The sequence below is a fragment of the Labeo rohita genome, chromosome 18 (assembly GCF_022985175.1).
Source record: "Labeo rohita strain BAU-BD-2019 chromosome 18, IGBB_LRoh.1.0, whole genome shotgun sequence".
Lineage (NCBI taxonomy): Eukaryota > Metazoa > Chordata > Actinopteri > Cypriniformes > Cyprinidae > Labeo > Labeo rohita.
Window position 1 is genome coordinate 18,186,583 of NC_066886.1, and position 20,903 is coordinate 18,207,485.

Genomic DNA, 20,903 nt, shown 5'->3' on the forward strand with positions numbered 1-20,903 from the left:
TGAAGGTCAAATCCACCCTCGAGTGCATCTTGATGTATCCCAACCGTAGCGATTAGAATAAAAACTCAGATTAACATGGAGAAGATGTGACGCTTGACACTTGTGTGTCGCACCTAGTTAGTACACAGTGTGAGGCCACTCCAGACGACAAGCCTACTGAGGCGCAAAGGCCAGTCCAGAGAGTGAGCTCAACTTCCTGTGTTTAATTCTTATCCAATGTCCGTCGTTACTCAAAACGTTATATGGTTTTCAAATCTTCTAAAAGAGTATTTAAGTGGACACTGTGCACATTAGTGTGTTTGTTTCACATAATAAATAGCGAGGCTAAAACGAATACTTCAGTTAATGCTTTATAAACAGTTTAATTGCTTCTGGCTGGGGTCTACAGCAAACGTCCCTTTCTCACGCCGCACAGCGGTAACATGAGGACACAGTGTTATATTGTTAGCCGCCAAGGCCGCACATTAGAAAACAGTTTGAGCGGGACAGGTAGCCCAACGGCGAGGCAAACTAAAGACTGATTGTGCCTAAAGCAGAACTGCACCTAAAGCTGACCGTGAACAGTGTGGCTGTTTTACCTGCTGCGGTTCAGTGTTCGAAAATGAAGTTGGTCCTAAATCGGAATAGAAGAAAAGACCCTGGTGAGTCACTCCTTTCCCCCGGACCCAGCGTGACATAACAGGTGTTTTGTAGCAGATGTGAATGGACTCCGGTAGGTTCAGTCTTCCCAACAAAAGCAGCACTGACTGATAGATATAAAGGAACAAGGTGTGGCTGCATTTCTGTGTGAGAGAGAAAAAAGGGACGGAAAGCGGACAAAAGCAGCCAGATAGTTTGTTTTGAAGGAGGAGAGAAGAAAGAAAGCTAACAAAAAGTATCATGGACTATGGTTTTAGGACATCTACCATGCTATTCTTTGAAGTTGCTTGCAGCATTATCATTCAAGTATGCTACCGTTCAAACGTTTGGGTTCTGTATGATTTTTCTTAAAGACGTTGCTTTTTTCAGCATGGATGGATGATCAAAAAGTGTTAGTTTGAATGGTAGTGTTTGCAAAGTCGTCTTTGAAAAGCTTGGAAAAGCAGCACTAAAAAGGAAAATAGAAGCTGATGAGGTTTATCTTTTTCAGGAAGAAAGATGCACCTAGGCAAGGAGTTTTATGACAGCTGAAGACCCATGATAGTGAGCATTTGAAGACTAAACATGGCCATCAGTGTGCGCTGCAGAGAATAGAAAACATATGGAGGAAACTCAGTTGGAGAGGCAGTTTGTGTCTCTTAAAGGCTGTTCGTTTTGAGTTACTGTCTTCCCATTTACTCTCCAGAATAGAGCTTTGCGACTTTAAAAGCCACCTGGGAACACACACACACACACACACACACATACCACCTTCTGCGTCTCCCTTCCTTCCTATTACTGTGTCTCCTAATGTTCCTCTGTTTTTGATCCTTATTACCCTACAAAAAATGTTAAACTTTAATAAAATATTACTATCAATGGATAATAATATTTCTTTGATGAATGTAAAGTTAAAAAAAAAACAGTATTTGTTTGAAATACTAATATTTTAAAAGTTTTTACTGTCACTTTTGATCAACGTAAAAACATTTATTGTAATTTATTGTAAAGTGCCGAGAGAAAGGTGTGTCATTTAACTGATCACAAAAGGATAGACTTTTTTTCTTCTATGGAACACACACATACACACAAAGAAAGTGCAGAATATGCTTTTTTTCCCAATAAAATTAAAAATCAATAGAGACTGGGGTTCTCAACCTACAAAACTGACAAGAACATGCACCACACACACACACAAATCATAGTTCACATAACACAGGTTCTTATCAACACAGGTTCTTGTGTAAATTAAATGATTCAATTAAATTAATAATTAAGGTACTAAACAAAAACAAAATCTAAAAGCGTATGAATGACCACCCCTAAACCTACCCCTCACAGAAAATGTACAAAAATCTAAAAATGAATGCTAATTCAAATTAAAGAAATAGTGTAATAGTATATAAACAAATACTGAAATAACACTGGTGCACACAACGGACCTCATCCATTAAACTTTCATAAATATACAAATAAATTCTAAGTAATTTTCATGTAAAGCGGTCTTTTACAAAAACTCCAACCCGATCTCAGGCAATTTGTACATATTTTACAAGGTGGCTAATTCGTACAAATTTGTACGACCTGGCTTGTACGAATTCATATGCTTTGTGAAATTCGTACGCATGTCATATGAATGATCACCCTAAACCTACCCCTCACTGAAAAAAGTGGTCGAGTGTGGTCATACAAATTTGTACGAATTAGACACCTGGTACTTTGGTAGTTCCAGGTGTGTATGTTAATGAATTTAAATCTTTCGTAAACAGATTGTGCGTTCACGTCGCGTACGTGTCCAGGAATGCGATGGAATCTTTTGTATTGCACAAATGCAAAAAAAGACTAATAGACAATATGCCTAACAATAAATATTCAACTAATGTGTTCAAAGTGTTACCCAGCTAGAAAAATGCCCAGCTGGTGGTGCTTGCAAACCCTTTGGCGGAACAGCGTTTTTCCAGCATCTCACTCAAAAATGATCAAAGAGTGTCGATATTTTTCCTATTTAAAACTTGACTCTTCTGTCAACTCTGCCGGCTGTAACTCTGCATCTACACAAACTTAGTGCCGGTCACTTTCAGGCACTGTGTAATATCATTGCGCCTGCTGCACCCATGGTACAGCAGCAAAGTTCCTTGATTATTACGCTGGAATGAGAGTATAGTTCCTAGCCATATCAGCCTAGAAAATCACAACTTTTCATTTTCCGTCAGTCTTAGTACACAAAGTAACTACAGAAGCGTCAAGTTTTAAACAGGAAAAATATTGTCATTATATATGGTCATTTTTGAGCGAGATGCTATCGGTCTAATAAGATTCAATGATCTATGCTAAGCTATGCTAAAAGTGAATGCTATAAAGCTATACTAAAAGATCTCCGCTAGACCCGGAGATCGGCTAAATGGATTTGAAAATGGTTTAACTCTAGGGGGAGTTGGACAATGAGCCTATTTTCCAAAAAAGTGGAGTGTTCCTTTAACTTCTCCATTGTTGTTTGGTAGTAAGGTAGGATGGTAATGGTTGGTCGATGTAATATTTGGGTAAAAATATCACAGCGTCAAGCACTGTATTTTACCCAGCTCAGAATAGTTACCATTAAAAAAAAATACAATTAAAAAAAGACAGGGCAAACAAACTTGTAAAATTCTATTATGGTAGTGAATCAAAATTCAGTGTCATCAGTTTGTCAAAAAGAACAGAACATTGTATGCACCATTTAGCAGGTGTAAAATAAATTGTAAAAATTTTCATGAATTCAAAAGTTTACGTCAGAACGGCTTTACGAAAAAAATCGTATTTCATCAATGAGACCCAATGTCAACTGTCTGATCATCAGGTGAGGTCATACATACTGTAATCAATGATAAACTGACTTGAACTGAAAAATCAACTCAAGTCCGGTCAGCAGTCTAAAACTGATAACAACCTCAGTGCTCGACGGGGAACAAGGGTGTTTTGACAATAGCTGCCATAGGACAGATACAATTACACTGCTAATAGTGGCTCCTGCACTGAAGACGATGAGGTCATAAAGTTCCTTGCCAAGAGTTTCAGTGATAAAACGGGCCTTATCTCTATATTGTTGCTCTAATGTGTGTTTTCAAAGTGTGTGTGCTCAAAGATTCCATCTGAGCGAGCCTTTTGTCATTTCCACAGATCTCAGCACCGGGTAAAGCAGCGCTTTGATTCCATATTTCACTCGGTAAAGATACAACAGATGGCATGAACGGATTCAACAGGAATAAAGGCAAAGAAAAGGGAGCACATCTAAATACTCCCCATAGGGCTAGTAACATTCCTGCGAGATTGAGACGTGGGAACCGGTTGAAAGGCGCACCCCTACATGAGCGTGACCGTGTGTATGTTTATACTGCTGATCTGTGCAGGAATTCATAAGGCTCCACGCACAGTTCAGCCCACTTTACATTCCCGGCGTGCGGACAAGGGAGGAGAAGTGACGATGGCTCATCCTCGTCGACTGTGGGAGAATAAAACACGGCAGACGTCTGTGGCCAAAGCCTCTCGCTCTCACGCAGGCTAATTTATAACCCCTGCCTCGTTCATGAGAAAGAGGTTGCTTTGTTTTAGAAAACCCCTATCAATCTCTCGCTCTCACACAGCCCACAAAGTCCTTTGAATCGCTACGAGACAATCTAGCCTCTCAGGGGAATTTCTTTATGCTAGCGTGACCAAAACGTGTAACTATGTTAGACTGATAAAATCAACACAGGAAGAGAAAGAGATACGCTGAAAGAGTAACAGACTAGAGCTGAGGTAATGCTCGTCTGAAAGCGACGACACCATGGCGTGAACCAGAATCAGGACACGCAAAAACCAAACAGAGGTGCACCTAATCCTTTCCTCCGCATGCTTCGGATCTTCCCTCGCTTTTTCTTTCTTTCACTATCTGACGGTCTGGCCATCTCTCATCCCTAATCGGTCCATCTCTACCTCTCCCACGATGATAAGAGCTCAACTGTTTTTTTTCAGAGAAAACAGACCATTTCCCTCTCCCTCTCTCTCTCTCTCCCCAGCGGTGTGTAGTGGAACTCTCCTGAGATTCAGGAACACAACAGTCAACACCCCACTGTCATTACTCTTCATTTTCACTCTACATAGTGAGCATCTGTGTGTATGCGTGTGGCAACTACTGACGAGCGAGTAGCTTTCAACTCCCCACAGACAGTGTGCTGTATAGCATGAGAGACAAACTCATGGTGGGATAAACAAATAAGTGGGTAAAAAAAAAAACACACAAATGCCACCAACGTTTCAAATCTGCTCACAGTGACACAAATATTTGGAGATGAATACAAGTCGCATCGTTTTTCTATCCACATGCAACGCGATATGGCATAAAGCTCTTTTTGTCTAACCAGCGGTGAGCAACAGGACATTCTGTCTGTGGCTTGGTTTTTAATCTTGTGGTATCCGCAGCGAAATCTCACTGGAACAAAATTCCACTCCACATATGCTAAAGCAACCTCTTATTTTGGAAAGTCTTTCATTTCCAATGGAGAGTAGTAGTAGAGTTTTAATCATATGCATATCTCACCCTTCGCCGGGAATTTTACCAACCAATCATAATACCAAATCTGCCAGATAGGAGGGCAGATTAACATCAGTAGACTTGAACTAAAAATAATGTGTATTGGTGTCTTTCCGCAGTTTAAACAAGATACACCCTGATGTTTAGTCATGTTTATTTCATAATATAACCAGCAAAGAAGAGATGATTGGTTTACATGCCGCTTGAACTGAGACGCTACAGTGGTTTGTCACGACACATTAAAGAGCCACAAAACAGTATTTATTGTTTGAAAAGCAAGAGACTTTGTTTTGTACCAAAAGTAAACTACTCTGTCTTGTCTGTCGGTGTGTCGTCTGTATTTTTCACTGTGTGAGAACATGATGTGTGGCGTGAGAGCGGCATAACTTGTCAGACGTATTAACAGTAACTAAGACGGGCAGGTCTTTATGAAAGGATCATTTTAAGTTTAAGGAAAAATTTTGGCTAGACCGTATGTGACGTCTTCTATTAGCGTCAGTTTAAAGAAGTAAAAAACCTGTTATTAATTAGGTGTTCCAAACCCGTAAGACCTTCATTCATCTTCAGAACACAAATTAAAATATTTTTGATGAAATCCGAGAGCTTTCTGACCCTGCATAGATCTATTTTCTGAAGTTCAGCAATTAAATTAGAATTAACACAATAGCAACCTGATCTCATGATGAAAACGTACCTGTGGGAACTTTACCGCAAGACGCAAAATATGTATCGCCATGTAAGTTTTGTGACATATTCGATGTGAAATATCCAATGAGTGCGACTGACAGAGTGTTCATTTTTTCCCTAAAACAGATGAACATACAGTAAGAAAAAAAAAAATTGATCCCCTGCTGATTTTCTATGTTTGCCCACTGATAAAGAAACTATCAGTCTATAATTTTAATGGTTGATTTTAACAAAGAGAGAGAGAATAACAAAAAAATCCAGAAAACGCATTTCAAAAAAGTTATAAACTGATTTGCATTTTAATGAGTGAAATAAGTATTTCACCCCTTTGCAAAACATGACTTAGTACAACCCTTGTTGGCAATCACAGAGGTCAGATGTTTCTTAGAAATAGTTGGCCACCAGGTTTGCACACATCTAAGGAGGGATTTTGTCCCACTCCTCTTTGCAGATCCTTAAATCATTAAGCATTTGAGGCTGATGTTTGGCAACTCGAACCTTCAGCTCCCTCCAAAGATTTTCTATGGGATTAAGGTCTGGAGACAGGCTAGGCCACTCCAGGAAACTTCATGTGCTTCTTCTCGAGCCACTCCTTTGTTGCCTTGGCCGTGTGTTTTGGCTCACTGTCTACTGGAATACCCATCCACGACCCATTTTCAATGAGGGAAGGAGGTTTTCACACAAGATTTGATGGTACATGGCCCCATCCAACGTCCCTTTGATGCGGTGCTGTTGTCCTGTCCCCTTAGCAGAAAAATACCCCCAAAGCATAATGTTTCCACCTCCATGTTTGACAGTGGGGATGGTGTACTTGGGGTCATAGACAGCATTCCTCCTTCTCCAAACACGGCAAGTTGAGTTGATGCCAAAAAGCTTGATTCTGGTCTCATCTGACCACAACACTTTCACCCAGTTCTCCTCTGAATCATTCAGATGTTCATTGGCAAACTTTAGACGGATCTGTACATGTGCTTTCTTGAGCAGGGGGACCCTGCAAGCACTGCAGGATTTCAGTCCTCCACGGCGTAACGTGTTACAAATTGCTTTCTTGGTGACTATGGTCCTAGCTGCCTTGAGCTCATTGACAAGATCCTCCCTTGTAGCTCTGGGCTGATTCCTCACCGTTCTTATGATCACTGAAACTCCACGAGATGAGATCTTGCATGAAGATTGACAGTTATTTTGTGTTTCTTCCATTTGCAAACAATCGCACCAACTGTTGTCACCTTCTCACCAAGCTGCTTGGCAATAGTCTTGTAGCCCATTCTAGCCTTGTGTAGGTCTACAATCTTGTCCCTAACATCCTTGAACAGTTTTTTGGTCTTGGCAATGGTGGAGAGTTCGGAATCGGATTGATTTATTGCTTCTGTGGACAAGTGACTTTTATGCAGGTAACAAGCTGAGATTAGAAAATCAGCTTGGTACCTGTACAAAAGACACCTGGAAAATGGCAATCAAAATAATTGTTTTCACATTTTGCACATTTTATGTGACGCTGGTTTTGTACGTGTCACCGTAGTTCTTACTTGAAATATCTGTTGAGTGAGGCTATAACTCCAATGCTCCGTGACGTTTTAAAAAAAACATACCGTCTGCACTACACCTAAACCTATCCGATAGTATGAACAAAAAAGTAAATGTGATGTAAAAACGCAATCGTAAGGCATTTTAGCTTGTTTTTCGATCTCTCACCTTTCAACTCTGTCATCGTGAGTCATGTTTTTCATGGGATTCGTACCCAAGGATTCCGCATCCTAAGTCCAGCCCCGGCTGAGCTTGTTACGTCTGGAAAACTAAATAAATGGAGCTGCAATCATAACTGTGTAGGAAAACGAATACAAATGCTTGCCGTTTAACCGCCTCTAGTGTTTATTTCTGTTGGAAACTGCATTGATATGTACTTATTGGTACGTTTTTGATGTATGTCATGAAACGTACATGGTGGTACGTATTTCGCGTCTTGCGAAAAAGGTCCCATAGGTACGTTTTTCGTCGTGAGATCAGAGATAGTGGAAAGGTGGCTTAGGTTTATATTAAATATCAAACATATTTTGACTGGCACGCATGGCTAGTGTTAAGTTATCTCAAATATTACAGTTGTGTGTGCAGACTGTGGGTGGAGTTGTTTCCATGAAAACAATGCTTTACAGACAGTCACCTTCCTGATATCCTCATGCGGATAGTTGAAACCAAAAGTGACTAGCTGAGTGCAAAACTTGAATTTCAGGCACTCGAATTGTGTGGAAATCTCCGGGCATTCTTTGTAGGCTTGCTTATAGATGATCTGTGACACAGTCTGCACGCAACTGACTTCTGCAACAGTACAAAATCATGAAACTCCTTGCCCTTTCACCAAATCTGATTTTGTAATGGATAAAGGCATGCGATGAACTAAACGGCATTCTGGGAACGACTCCATGCTGAACTCAATTAGAATTAAAACAATGACTCTACAGTTGCTGGACTTTGGCTATGAAGAGTTACAAACACGCACACAATCGCGCAGGCACACGTGAACACACACACACGACTTCCTTTCAAGAAATTCCAGTCTGTAACAGTGGCGAGAAAACGAGGCCCTTGGTGCTTTTGGCACGAGCGTCAGTATTAACCCCAAGCCTGGCACTCCAGTACTTTTGAGACAATCTGCAGCTTTGTCTGAGCCACAACCAGTGTGCTGACAGAAGGAGGGCAGCTCTGCACTGCAGAAACGCCTCGGTTGTGTGCAACCATTTATAAGGGTTGCACGAGGCAAGGTACCGTTGACTACGCCAACGTCACATCTTTGAAGTGGTCCTGGAAGCAGCTTTGTTCATAGCTCAGTATGAGTTATCCTTGTCACATTTGAGAAATGCTCACCCACAGGCCATAATTCAGTTTATATGGTCACTGTGGGCAGCAACGCTTGAAGCTAGAGCTGAATAAGGAACTTGTGGACAGGTAAATCTCTCCACAATGGCTTACAACACAACATGTATTTTAACATGCAGAGTTATAGCAGGTTTTTTGAGCTACAGTCTTCATCTGTCTGTCCAAGTATACATGAGCCAATGCGTGAATGTGTAACTGAATATTTAAAGAGTTAAAAACACCCACTGAGGCAAATAATGAGTATACATGCTTGATGAAGCCAAGCAATTGCATTATCTAGGTTTGCAAATGTTACTTCAAACTGTTTACATTTTAAATAGACAAATTATTGCTTCAGTTCACCATTCAAAATTTGGCAGTCAGTAAGATTCCTTTTTACCAAAGAAACTGATAGTTGTATTCAGCAAATACACATTAAATTGATCAAAAGCGTTATAAAACTTTACAAGTGTTATAATGTTACAAAATGTTTCTATTTCAAATAAACTTTCTATTTATTCAAAGAACCCTGAACAAAAATGTACCAAAAATATTCAGCAGCACAACTGCATTCTATGGAAGACCATTTCCACTGCACCAAAAATTCTATTTGTTTATATCTGCGATTTATTAAGTCAGAATTCTGAGAACAAAGTCTTTTTTCCCCTCAGAATTGGACTTTATAACAATTTTGAGTTTATTTCTCACCATTCTGCGAAAAAAAGTCAGAATGGTGAGATACGAACTCACATTTGCAAGAAAAAAGTCAGAATTGCAAGATACAAACTCGTATTTTCGTGAAAAAGTCAATTTATATCCCGCAAATCTGATTTTATAACTCAGAATTATCTTGCAATTCTGATTTCATAACTCGCAACTGCAAGTTTATATCAAGCAATTCTAAGAAAAAAAGTCAAAATTACAAATTTATATCTCACAATTCTGACTTTTTCTCATTTGCTAGAAAAAGTTAGAATTGCGAATTTATATCTCGCAAATCTGACTTTATATCTCATCATTTTGACTTTATAACTCAAAATTGTGAGTTTATATCTTACAATTTATATCTTACAATTTTAGAACTTGCAGCTGCAAGTTTATATCATGTAATTCTGAGAAAAAAAGTCAGAATAGTGAGATCAAAACTCTAATTCTGAGAAAAGGTCAGATAGATACAAACTCAGTGAGTCAGTGAGATACAAACTCACATTCACAAAAAAGGTCCGAATTGCGAGATGCAAACTCATTTGCGAGAAAAAGTCAGAATTACGAGATACAATCTCTCATTTGTGGGAAAAGGTCTGAATTGCGAGATGCAAACTCATTTGCGAGAAAAAGTCAGAATTGCGAGATACAAACTCTCATTTGTGGGAAAAGGTCTGAATTGCGAGAAAAAGTCAGAATTGCGAGATACAAACTCTCATTTGCGGAAAAAGGTCCGAATTGCGAGAAAAAGTCAGAATTGCGAGATACAAACTCTCACTTGTGGGAAAAGGTCTGAATTGCGAGACGCAAACTCATTTGTGAGAAAAAGTCAGAATTGCAAGATACAAACTCTCATTTGCGAGGTATAAACTCGCAAAAAAGATGTAAACTTGCAAGTCCGAAAAGTCAGAAAAGTGAGATAAAAAATTGCACTTAGTTTTTTTATTCAGTGGCTGAGACAGGCTTCTATAGTATTCAACATTGATAATAGTAAAAAAAGTTTTTTGATCACCAAATCAGCATGTTAGAATGATTTCTGGAGGATCATATAATACTGAAGACTGGAGTAATGATTACTAAAAAATCTGCTTTGCCACCACAGGAATAAATCATATTTTTAAATATAATAACATAGAAATTAAATTGTAGTAATATTTCCAGTAATACTGTTTTACTGTATTTATGATCAAATAAATACAGCCATGGTGAGCCTAAAATATTTCTTTAAGAAACATTACAAAAACACTGACCTCAAGCATTTGAATGGTACTGTAATATATTAAGTGAAGGTATGTGTACATTTAGTGAAAAGTTCAAACATTCACATTTGTAACAGAGCCTCTGGAAATGTTGGCAACAGAAAAATAATCCTTCAACACTGAACCTTGCGCAGGTCGTCATCAGTTCTCTGGATGTGAGCCCAAACACAAAATCACTGGATAATGATACAGGACAAACTAATGAAGAAATCATTACAATGCCTAACCGCAATTTAACAGATAACTATCACTGATATGGCTTTACTGTGTTTGGCTGTAACACCTCTGTAAAAATGATGTCAAAATATGAAAGGTATTGCAGACCGAAGAAAGAGTAAATGCAGGAATGTGTAGGCTACTTAAACGAGTGTAGGCATATGCGTGTGGGCGTGCGCAGACTACACAGTGCGAAAAAAGTGCGGCCCTCAAGCTCTGACCACATCAGGGCTCTCGAAGGAGGCAAGCGAGAGCTTTCTGAGAAAGAAATATTCAAATACAAGTGTTAAAAGCTCAAAAGAATCTCACTCTATTTTAAAACTAAACCCTGGACACTTGTCGGATATGGGACAGGGGACACTCAAAAAAAAAAAGGTCACTGGGGCAGCACCTTTTCAAAAGGTACACCTTTGTACCTTATTTACCCCTGAATAATACCTTAAAGTGATCACCCAAAAATGAAAATTCTGTCATTAATTACTCACCCTCATGTTATTCCAAACCTGTAAACCTTCGGTAGTTGTGTTTCTGTCTAAGCAGGGACAGAAAGCTCTCGGATTTTATCAAAATATACCTTAATTTGTGTCTTGAAGATGAACGAGGGTCTTACAAGTTTGGAACGACATGAGGGTGAGTAATTAATAAGAGAATCCCTTTAAAAATACATATATTTATAACATTTCACTTCATATAAAGCACAAAATTCTTAAAGAGGACAGAATTCTTGGCATGTATGTGTGAGTCAGAGTACTTGCGAGTGAATGCATTTCCTCTGATGTTCGCTTAGGCAACATGAGGCATTTTAACGCACTGTGTGTGTTTGATGTGACCCATCTCCTCAAAGTGGGGGTGATTCATGGGCCTGTCATCTCCTTGCATCTCCCTCATTTCCTGTCTGAACTCCCCTCCTCTCCAACGGTGCACTAGAAGGAACCAGCGTGACGCACGACACTTCCCTCAATATGAGACAGATGGAGGAAGACGCAACAAAACTTCCCACCTGATGGGGTCTATCAAGTCCGCATCTCAGTTCACTTGCGGGTGACGTAACTACACTCCAGTAATCTGTGTCTGGTTTAAGACTAGAAACTGTCGGAAGCATTGGAAGAAACGGTACCGGAGACATTCAAGACAGTCAGCGTCCATTCATCAGCACTTCCTCCCGCGTATCCGCTGACATGCTCTCGAGGATCCCCTGCTCTCTCTGACAGTTTCCTCTCGATGTCTCTCTTCCTCCCTGTCTCTCCAGAGAGAGAGGAATAAATTGCTCGGCCAGATCAATAGGAAATTCCTTAAGAACAGAAAGTTGTGAACAAGGAGATCTCCTGGGACAATGAATGGCCTACTTCCACAACTGTGTAGGTCTGAAACATCTGGTGTCATTAATTTAATGGAGATCCTCTATAAAACAAAGAGCCTTTTCCCTTTTGAGACACTTATTGCTAAAGTCAATTTCCCTTTCAGATCTCCCAAGTACTCCCACATCCAAAAATGGTTCCAGGCTAGATGTTTAAGAAATCAGACGACATCTAAGACATTTAAAAGCTTTTCTTTTACGTTACAGCACATGAAAAAGCATTTTTATTAGGGAAGCAGAGGTTCTTTGTGACTATATGCACAGATAATATATTTTTTCTAACTCAAGAAGTGAAGCTTTTTCATTTCTACTGTATCTGGGAATGCACGGATATGGAGATTATGGCCAATAAGACTATTTATGTCACCTCTGATAAGCAATAAATGCAGATTATAAATCTTTATTACTTTTAAACTACTTAAAGGGATAGTTCACCCACTTTCATAAACACGCCTCGAAGACTGACACAGAAGAGAAAAAATGGTTGAATAAAGACGTTATTTTGTTTTCTTTGTGCACAGTAAGTATTCTCATAGCTTCATACTACGGTTGAACCACTGATGTCACTTGGACTATTTTAACAATGGCCTTACTACCTTTCTCGACCTTGAACATGGTAGTTGTGTTGCTGTCTATGCAGGGTCAGAAAGCTCTCGGATTTCATCAAAAATATCTTAATTTGTGTTTTGAAGATGAATGAAGGTCTTACGGGTTTGGACCGAAATGAGGGTGCGTAATAATGACAGAATGTTCATTTTTGAGTGAACTATGCCTAGAGATGCACTGATTGCATTTTTCTTGGCCGATTCCAATTTCTGATTTTTTTTTTTGTAAGTGTGAACTGCCGATTTAGATTTTTACCAATTCTAATTTTCTTACTAGGAACTATATTTGACAGCATATACAACAGATAAAAACAGATGTAATTTCCCACTGTTTGTAAATAGTAATTTTCTCCTAACCTTATTAACTGTGTCATCTTTCACATCACATTCTCACATTGTTTAATTAATTCAGTTAGAATAATAAGAAACTGTAGAGTTGTTACCATTCAAATTAAATTAGTATCAACAAATTCCATCTTTGCACTGCAGGAAACACAGCAGTGGCACTGCTGAGGTGCCATAAATGCATTTAAACCGCATAATTTTATAAGATTGAAGTTTTAAAGGGGTCATCGGATGTCCATTTTCCACAAGTTAATATGATTCTTTAGGGTCTTAATGAAAAGTCTATAATATACTTTGGTTAAACATTCTCAATGGTAGTGTAAAACAACACCCTTTTTACCTTGCCAAAAACAGCTCTGCAAAAATCATCCCATTCTGGTCGAGGCTGCTTTAAATGCAAATGAGCTCTGCTCGCCCCGCCCCGCCCCACCCCGCCCCTCTCTTCTCTCCGTGGAGTGACAAGCATGTTTACTTTAGCCGTGTTTAGCCGCTAAACTTGCTAACAAGCACATTATTAGGAAAGGCGATTGCAAAGATACATAAAAACCCCTTATACTCACTTCTGCTATAAGTGAAGCTGGATCACGAATGATTTGCACGAACATAGACGATATATGTAGATCGGGATGCACATTCCCTTCACAAACAAACCTAATCCACTGCATCTTCAGCAGCTCAGATGTCAGGAGTAAATGACGACCACTACGTTCATTATTACATCCAGCAACACAACACCTCAATTGCTCAATTCTTGTCTAACTCACATCCCTGCTCCGGCATCAAAACATGGAGGTTGGACTGTTACAGCTGATCTGAGGTAAGACGCTAATGTCAATCAACTGTTACAGTCAATCTGTGGGTGTGACGCAACAACGACAGACATCTGAGAATGGCTCGATTTGAAAAAGGGGATATTATTTTTACAGATTAATTAAAACCACTGCAAGGATTTTTATCATTATAGGGTAGATTTGTACATACACTGCCAACACACATTAATGTTCAAACAACATGTAAAAGTGAACTTAGCATCCGATGACCCCTTTAAATAATTTTTTGTAGATACAAATAAGAAATTATGGGAAAAATGCAATGATACTTTTAAATATGAAACCAAACTACCAGTAAGTGGTGGCAAATGAGTGAGTCATTTAGTCATTCATTCAACTGATTCATTCAAATGGCTGATTCATTCAGAAACGAGGCAAATTACTGTCTTTATGAATGGGTTACTAAATCACTGACTCACTAGATTCATTCAAAAACGTGGATTTATTCAATAACGAAACACTGCTGTGTGTTGCTCAGAGACACTTAAAAGAGTAGTTCACTTCCAGAACAAAATTTTTACAGATAATGTACTCACCCCGTTGTCATCCAAGATGTTCATGTCTTTCTTTCTTCAGTCATAAAGAAATTATGTTTTTTGAGGAAAACATTTCAGGAAATTATCTCTATATAGTGGACTTTATTGGTGCCTTTGAGTTTCAATGCAGCTTCAAAGGGCTCTAAATGATCCCAGCCAAAGAATAAGGGTCTTATCTAGTGAAACAATCTGCCATTTTCTAAAAAAAAAAAAAAAAAAAAAAACCATGTATATACTTTTTAACCTCAAATGCTTCTCTTGTCTAGCTCTGCGATGCACATGCGTACTCTGTGTAATCCGGGTCAATACAGTTAGGTTATGTCGAAAAACTCCCAATCTCATTTTCTCCTCTAATTTTAAAATTGTCCTACATTGCTGCAGAAGTACCAACCCAGTGTTTACAAAGTGAACATGCAAAGAAGGTCAAATGCCCTTTACAAAAAAACTGTAAAACAGCGATATAGGATGATTTTGAAGTTGAAGTCCACCATATGGAGATAATTCCTGAAATGTTTTCCTCAAAAAACTATTTCTTTACAACTGAAGAAAGAAAGGAATTAACATCTTGGATGACAACAGGGAGTACATTACCTGTAAATTATTGTTCTGGAAGTGAACTACTCCTTTAACAGGCCTGCTCGGAATTGGCAGACGGCTAATTCTGGTCCCTGGCTGGTCAATCGCTGCATCTCTAATTAGAACACTAAAAACTTTCATTACATGCACACAGCAGCTCATAGAACCGTTTGTTCTAAAAGGGAAATTATAGTCTATCGTCATCCATTTAAATTAGACGATGATCTAAAAATGGGCAGGAAAAATAAATATCGCCAGATGAATATTCACAGATATCTGCCAATAACCAACAATATGCTGATATTCTGTACATCTCTAAACGTACATTATATTGTTTCAATGCCCGATTTCACTTGAACATACAAAAATGTTGAAAAGCAAGGATACACTGAATTTATCAAAAGTAACAGTAACATTTATGTTTCAAATTTCTTCAACTATTTAAGCAACACCGAAAAAAAAAAAAAAAAATCACAAGTTCCTTCAAAATATTAAGCAGCACAACTGTTTTCACTACTTGTAATATGATATGTTTTTTAAGCATCAAATCAGCATATTAGAATGATTTCTGAAGGATCATGTGGCAATGTGGCGGAAAAATAATTTTACAATAGTTTTACAGCAATGTTTTTACTGTATATCTGATCAAATAAACTGCAGCCTTGATGACCATACGAGACTTTAAATCAAAAGAATCTTAAATAAAAATCTCACCAACTCCAAACTTTTAAATGGTAGAGTACATTTATAATACAAGTAATCACACTGATTACCAGCCACCATTAAATGCATTTTTCTACCAGTACATTCCTCATGCCCAAAAAATATTGCAATATTTTTTCCTACTTCATGTTGTTTTAAAACTTTACCCTACATTTCACTTAAGCAATGCATGACAGTTTTAGGTTTCAGCTTTCTGTTATTCTGTTATGAATGCGAGTTGTTTCTAAATGGGAGGGGGGCAATATCAAAGACGTGTTTTGTTCTGCGCTCAGACTCCCTCGACTCTGTGGGATCTCTCTCGTCAATCAGGTCTCTCTGGTTCTGGAGCGGAGCAGGTGGAGAGGCTGAACTGAAACAGGTGTAAAAACAGCATGGCAGCCTGCTGACTTCGACTGACACTTAGTGGAAACCGTTCTCACAAATGACACGTTCCCAAGAAAAGAGACATGTCAATAAGTCATGACAAACACCACTTGTTGCCTTTCGGTCGAGCAGCTCTACAATCATACAAAAATAAGGCCTATGCAATCCTATACCATATCACATTACAACGCTGTCAGGTTTAGCGCTTAACGTAAGTGAGCAGCAAAACAAGCGGAAAGACCAGTTTTCCAGTTTTGTCCTAACGATGCATATAGCTTCCTAGTTAATGTGCGATTACTAATGCAATATTTAACTACCTTGCACACTATTACAGTAATTACACAATTAAAAGTGACTTATCACATGCTGGCCAAACTGGTCAATAAGGATGAACCTAAGTCTTTTCTGATTATTGTGCATTTTCAGGCTGATTATTATACCTTTTCGTCATTTTCGAAGAGAAACCATTGGGGTGAGTCCGCAGTGGCAAACAGTCCGATTCGACATCTGTGTTTATCCTCTAGCAAAAAACCAAACAGGCTATATTTACTCTGGCCAAACAGGCAGAAGGAGAGAGCAGAGAGCAGAGTGAACGAGAGAGAGAGAGAATAAGAAACTTCAGCAGCTTTAGGGATATTTCTGGCCTAGTTAATGGATGTCGTGAAAGCAGGTAGTGATGTCACACTAATAATCCTACCTGAGAATGCAACCCGGAGTCGACATTAGTATGTAGTTGTCAAAAATTTTTTTTTTTTCCCATTTTATAGCTTAGACTGGTCATGTCATGTACAAAAGATGAAACTGAAATCATCCAGCTTAGGTAAATTACTCACAAATATACTGCCTACTTAGTATAATAATTTAAAAAAATCTTAAAACCCTTTTATCTCTCTAACTGCAGTGTTGACCATTAAAAAGGGTGTGTAGTGTAATGTGATAATAAAGATACATTATTCATAACTCACTCATGACCTACATGAAATTCCAAACCACTTATAAACTGCTTGACCTCAGTGTTACTCAAAAATATTTCATAATTTTGTATCCTTAGAGCTTAAAAAGCTCACAAGTTGTTCATTTCTCTCTTCACCTGATAACAATGACACACATTTGTAAGAACAAACAGAACCCTTACAAACAATCAGGCATGTTTGCGGAAGACAACGGCTTTAAAAAAAAGACCTACAAGGAGTCGAATGACAAAATGCAAATCCCTTAGGCCTACTCTCAGCTGAGTTTGTCTATTCAAAACCCTTAACCTATCAATAACTAACCAGCAGACTGGAAAAGGCAGAGTTTGTGAGTTTAAAAAGCTTAGTTGATGGAAAAAGAACTTCAGCTATTCCTTCACACACAGAGAGATCATTGCTACTTCACAGGGCACGTTACCGAAAACTGGAGTTTAGCCCTAACACCTGGATGCAGTTACTGAGATTTACAACAGTATTCAGCTCTTCACAAAAACACATTTTGTCTTAAGTTATTACCTGAAAGAGGAATCGCCTCCAAGTTTTGCGACTATTTTTGTATCAATGGCAGCAGTGACTGAGAAAAAGTCCCTCACTGTTCTTTGATGCACATACCATGAGAACTGAATTTGGCCAATATGACTGGTATCAGATACATTCATGTGATTGAATTAGCCTCAGAGAGGAAGTTACTAAAATAAAAACCTCTAAATTCCAGGCACGACATTCTGGTTCTCTAATTTTATATTGTTTAATGTGGTGGTGTGGTGTGTGCGCTGGTAAGGCCATCTGACTTCCCCTGAAACATATGCTGATTTTTAATTATACAGCTACACATCAGTGCATGACCTGCAGTGGAGTTAATAATATTCATAATACAGCCCTTAAAAGGATAGTTCATCCAAAAATGAAAAGTACTATATAATTTACTATATAAGTTATAACTAAGCTGAAATGTTATGGAATTGTATAGACAATTAACTCTAAGAAGCTTTCTGAATCATTTTTTATACATTTATTCTTAAGGCTATTAAACTATCAACATGAACAAAATAGCTGTAAAACCTGTTGTACCCAATCTACTACATGCCTTTTGTTGGATGATTGAAATATTCTACTTTTTTTGCAAGTAAAAGGCCTATTTTTAATTTGGAAAAATGTATACCTTCTTTTAAAACAAAAGAATAACATTGTTACTAATTTGTGACCCTGGATCACAAAACCAGTCATAAGTAGCATGGGTGTATTTGTAGCAATAGCCAACAATATATTGTATGTGTCAAAATGATCATTTTTCTTTTATGACAAAAATCATTAGGATATTAAGGAAAGATCATGTTCCATTAAGATATTTTATCAATTTACTACCGTAAATATATCAAAACTTAATATTTGATTAGCAATATGCATTGCTAAGAACTTCAAATGCGATTTTCTCAATATTTAGATTTTTTTGCATCCTCACATTGCAGATTTTCAAATAGTTGTATCACGGCCAAATATTGTCCTTAACAAACCAAACATCAATGGAAAGCTTATTTATTCAGCTTTTAGATGATGCATACATCTCAAAATTTCAAAACAAAATTTACCCTTATGACTGGTTTTGTGGTCCAGGGTCACATGTTTACTTACTGACTTTCTGACTGAAGCAACTTATGTTTATTTGAATACTAATGCTTTTTTTAGGCTTTTTATGAATGTTAATTTATACTCAGATATCATTGTATTGCATGGCATTATATATTTTGGCCTCCACAATTGAACCATCATAAAACTAAGCATTTAAATATTATCTTATACATTTTATCAGGCAATAAAGAATGACATTGATATTCACATGCATTTTATGTCTGCTTTGCTGTAAAGATCTTGCTGATTAACATTGCACGCTATCAGAGTTTTCTAACATATCGAAAACAAAAATAAATAAAACAAACCAAATTTTGTTGTTTTTGTTCTTCAGATGTTCTGTTGGATTACAAAACAATTAGATGGTGACTGACCAATATTTTACATCTAGTTTTACAGGGTTAAATCAAATGGCCGAGGCTATGATTCTACAACTTTTCTATTCTACAAAAAAGCAACCTGTCATACAGGTTTGTAATAAGATGATAGTAAGTTAATAATTACAGAAAAAATAATGTGGATGGATAATGTTTCTTTAATCCAATATAACAATACATAAGCCACCTGTTGTTATTAAGATTGTGAAGATCAATTTTAAACAATCGCCTGCCGTTACCAAAAAAACAATGTATGTGACCCTGGACCACAAAATCAGTTGTAATAGCCAAAATTATCGATGTTTCCTTTATGCCAAAATTCATTAGGATATTAAGTAAAGATCACGTTCCACAAAGATATTTTGTAATTTTCCTACCATAGATATCTCAAAACTTAATTTTTGATTAGTATTATGCATTGCTAAGAACTTAATTTGGACAGTTTTAAAGGCAATTTTCTCAATATTTTGATTCTGCACCCTCAGATACCAGATTTTCAAATAGTTGTATCTCGGCCAAATATTTTCCTATCCTAACAAACCACACATCAATGGAAAGCTTTATTTATTCAGCTTTCAGTTAATGTATAAATCTCAGTTTCAAAAAATTGAACCATACGACTGGTTTTGTGGTCCACAGTCACATATATGCACAAATTTATTACAAGTGCTAACTATAAAAGTTAAAACTCATAACAAATAGCTGATTTATGCCTAAACAAGCTGCAAAGCAGCATTTGTAGCCTGATATATTTAGCCTACCAGCGTTTTCACTGGGTTCTCCAAGGTTTCTCCATGTGCTGAAACTTTACGAGAAAGCAACAGTCTGCCCTCACCAACAACAAAGATAATTTTAAGATGCTATAAGACACACTAACTTCTGTAAATGCAGTATTGTGTGAAACATAGTCTCACTATTGTTGCACGGCCTTAGTTCAGGTGAGTAAAAACTACATAGTGCCGACGCATGCGCGCTGAGTGATCAGGAAGGACTAAAGCGTTTATATTTGCTAACGTTTTTTCACTTAATGAAAATACATTACGGTGATCTCAAATCCTGCATACTGAGCAGTGCTTGCTTCACAAAACCCACCACTGCCCACTATATTCTCGAGTGTATAATAAAGAAACATGACAAAATCTGAAAGCTGTCCAGAGGCTCTCGAGTTTTACTCGCCACTTCGCATTGTTGATTTAAACCTGATCGTAAAAACTAATTATCCCCGGTAAACGTCTCTTACCTTATCCGACCCGGGAACGTGTGAGGGGAAAACTTCCCTAAATTCCCCTAAGGAGACATGTGTAGTCCGTAAAAACGTTTCAGAAATCCTGTGGATATTGTCGCTTCTCGCCCCAGCGCCGTTCGCCAACGAGGAATTCTTCTTGGCTCCCACATTCGTTATTCCTCTTCCTCCCAGCCAACCGAAACCACGACGCCCGGCTGCTACTCGCACACACACACATACACGGCACTGCGCATGCGCGGGATGCATTCACAAGTGTCTGTAGTAATGTATGAAAGAGAGCGAATTCCGCAATGTAACGTGGGGAGAGATGTGTTATAGTTTATTCAAAGCATTACAAACGGTATACATACAAACAAAATAACTAATTAGCCATTACTTTCATTTAATGCCACAGTCTTTCTGGCTTTTCTGTTAAATACAACGACTGTATGAAAATTAGTGAAAGTAGGGTTTGAAACTCT

The 20,903-nt window shown here is 38.0% G+C and overlaps 1 protein-coding gene across 3 annotated transcripts in view; it reads right to left on the reverse strand.

Annotated features, from left to right (window-relative positions):
• The window catches only part of sipa1l3 (signal-induced proliferation-associated 1 like 3), a 104,479-nt gene extending 83,827 nt beyond the window's left edge, over positions 1-20,652 (reverse strand). For all 3 annotated transcript variants that reach the window (XM_051134772.1, XM_051134773.1, XM_051134771.1), the window contains exon 1: positions 20,437-20,652. The gene's annotated coding sequence lies outside the window, so the exon portion shown is untranslated. The remainder of the gene's footprint in view (positions 1-20,436) is intronic.
• Between the last annotated feature and the right edge of the window lie 251 nt (positions 20,653-20,903).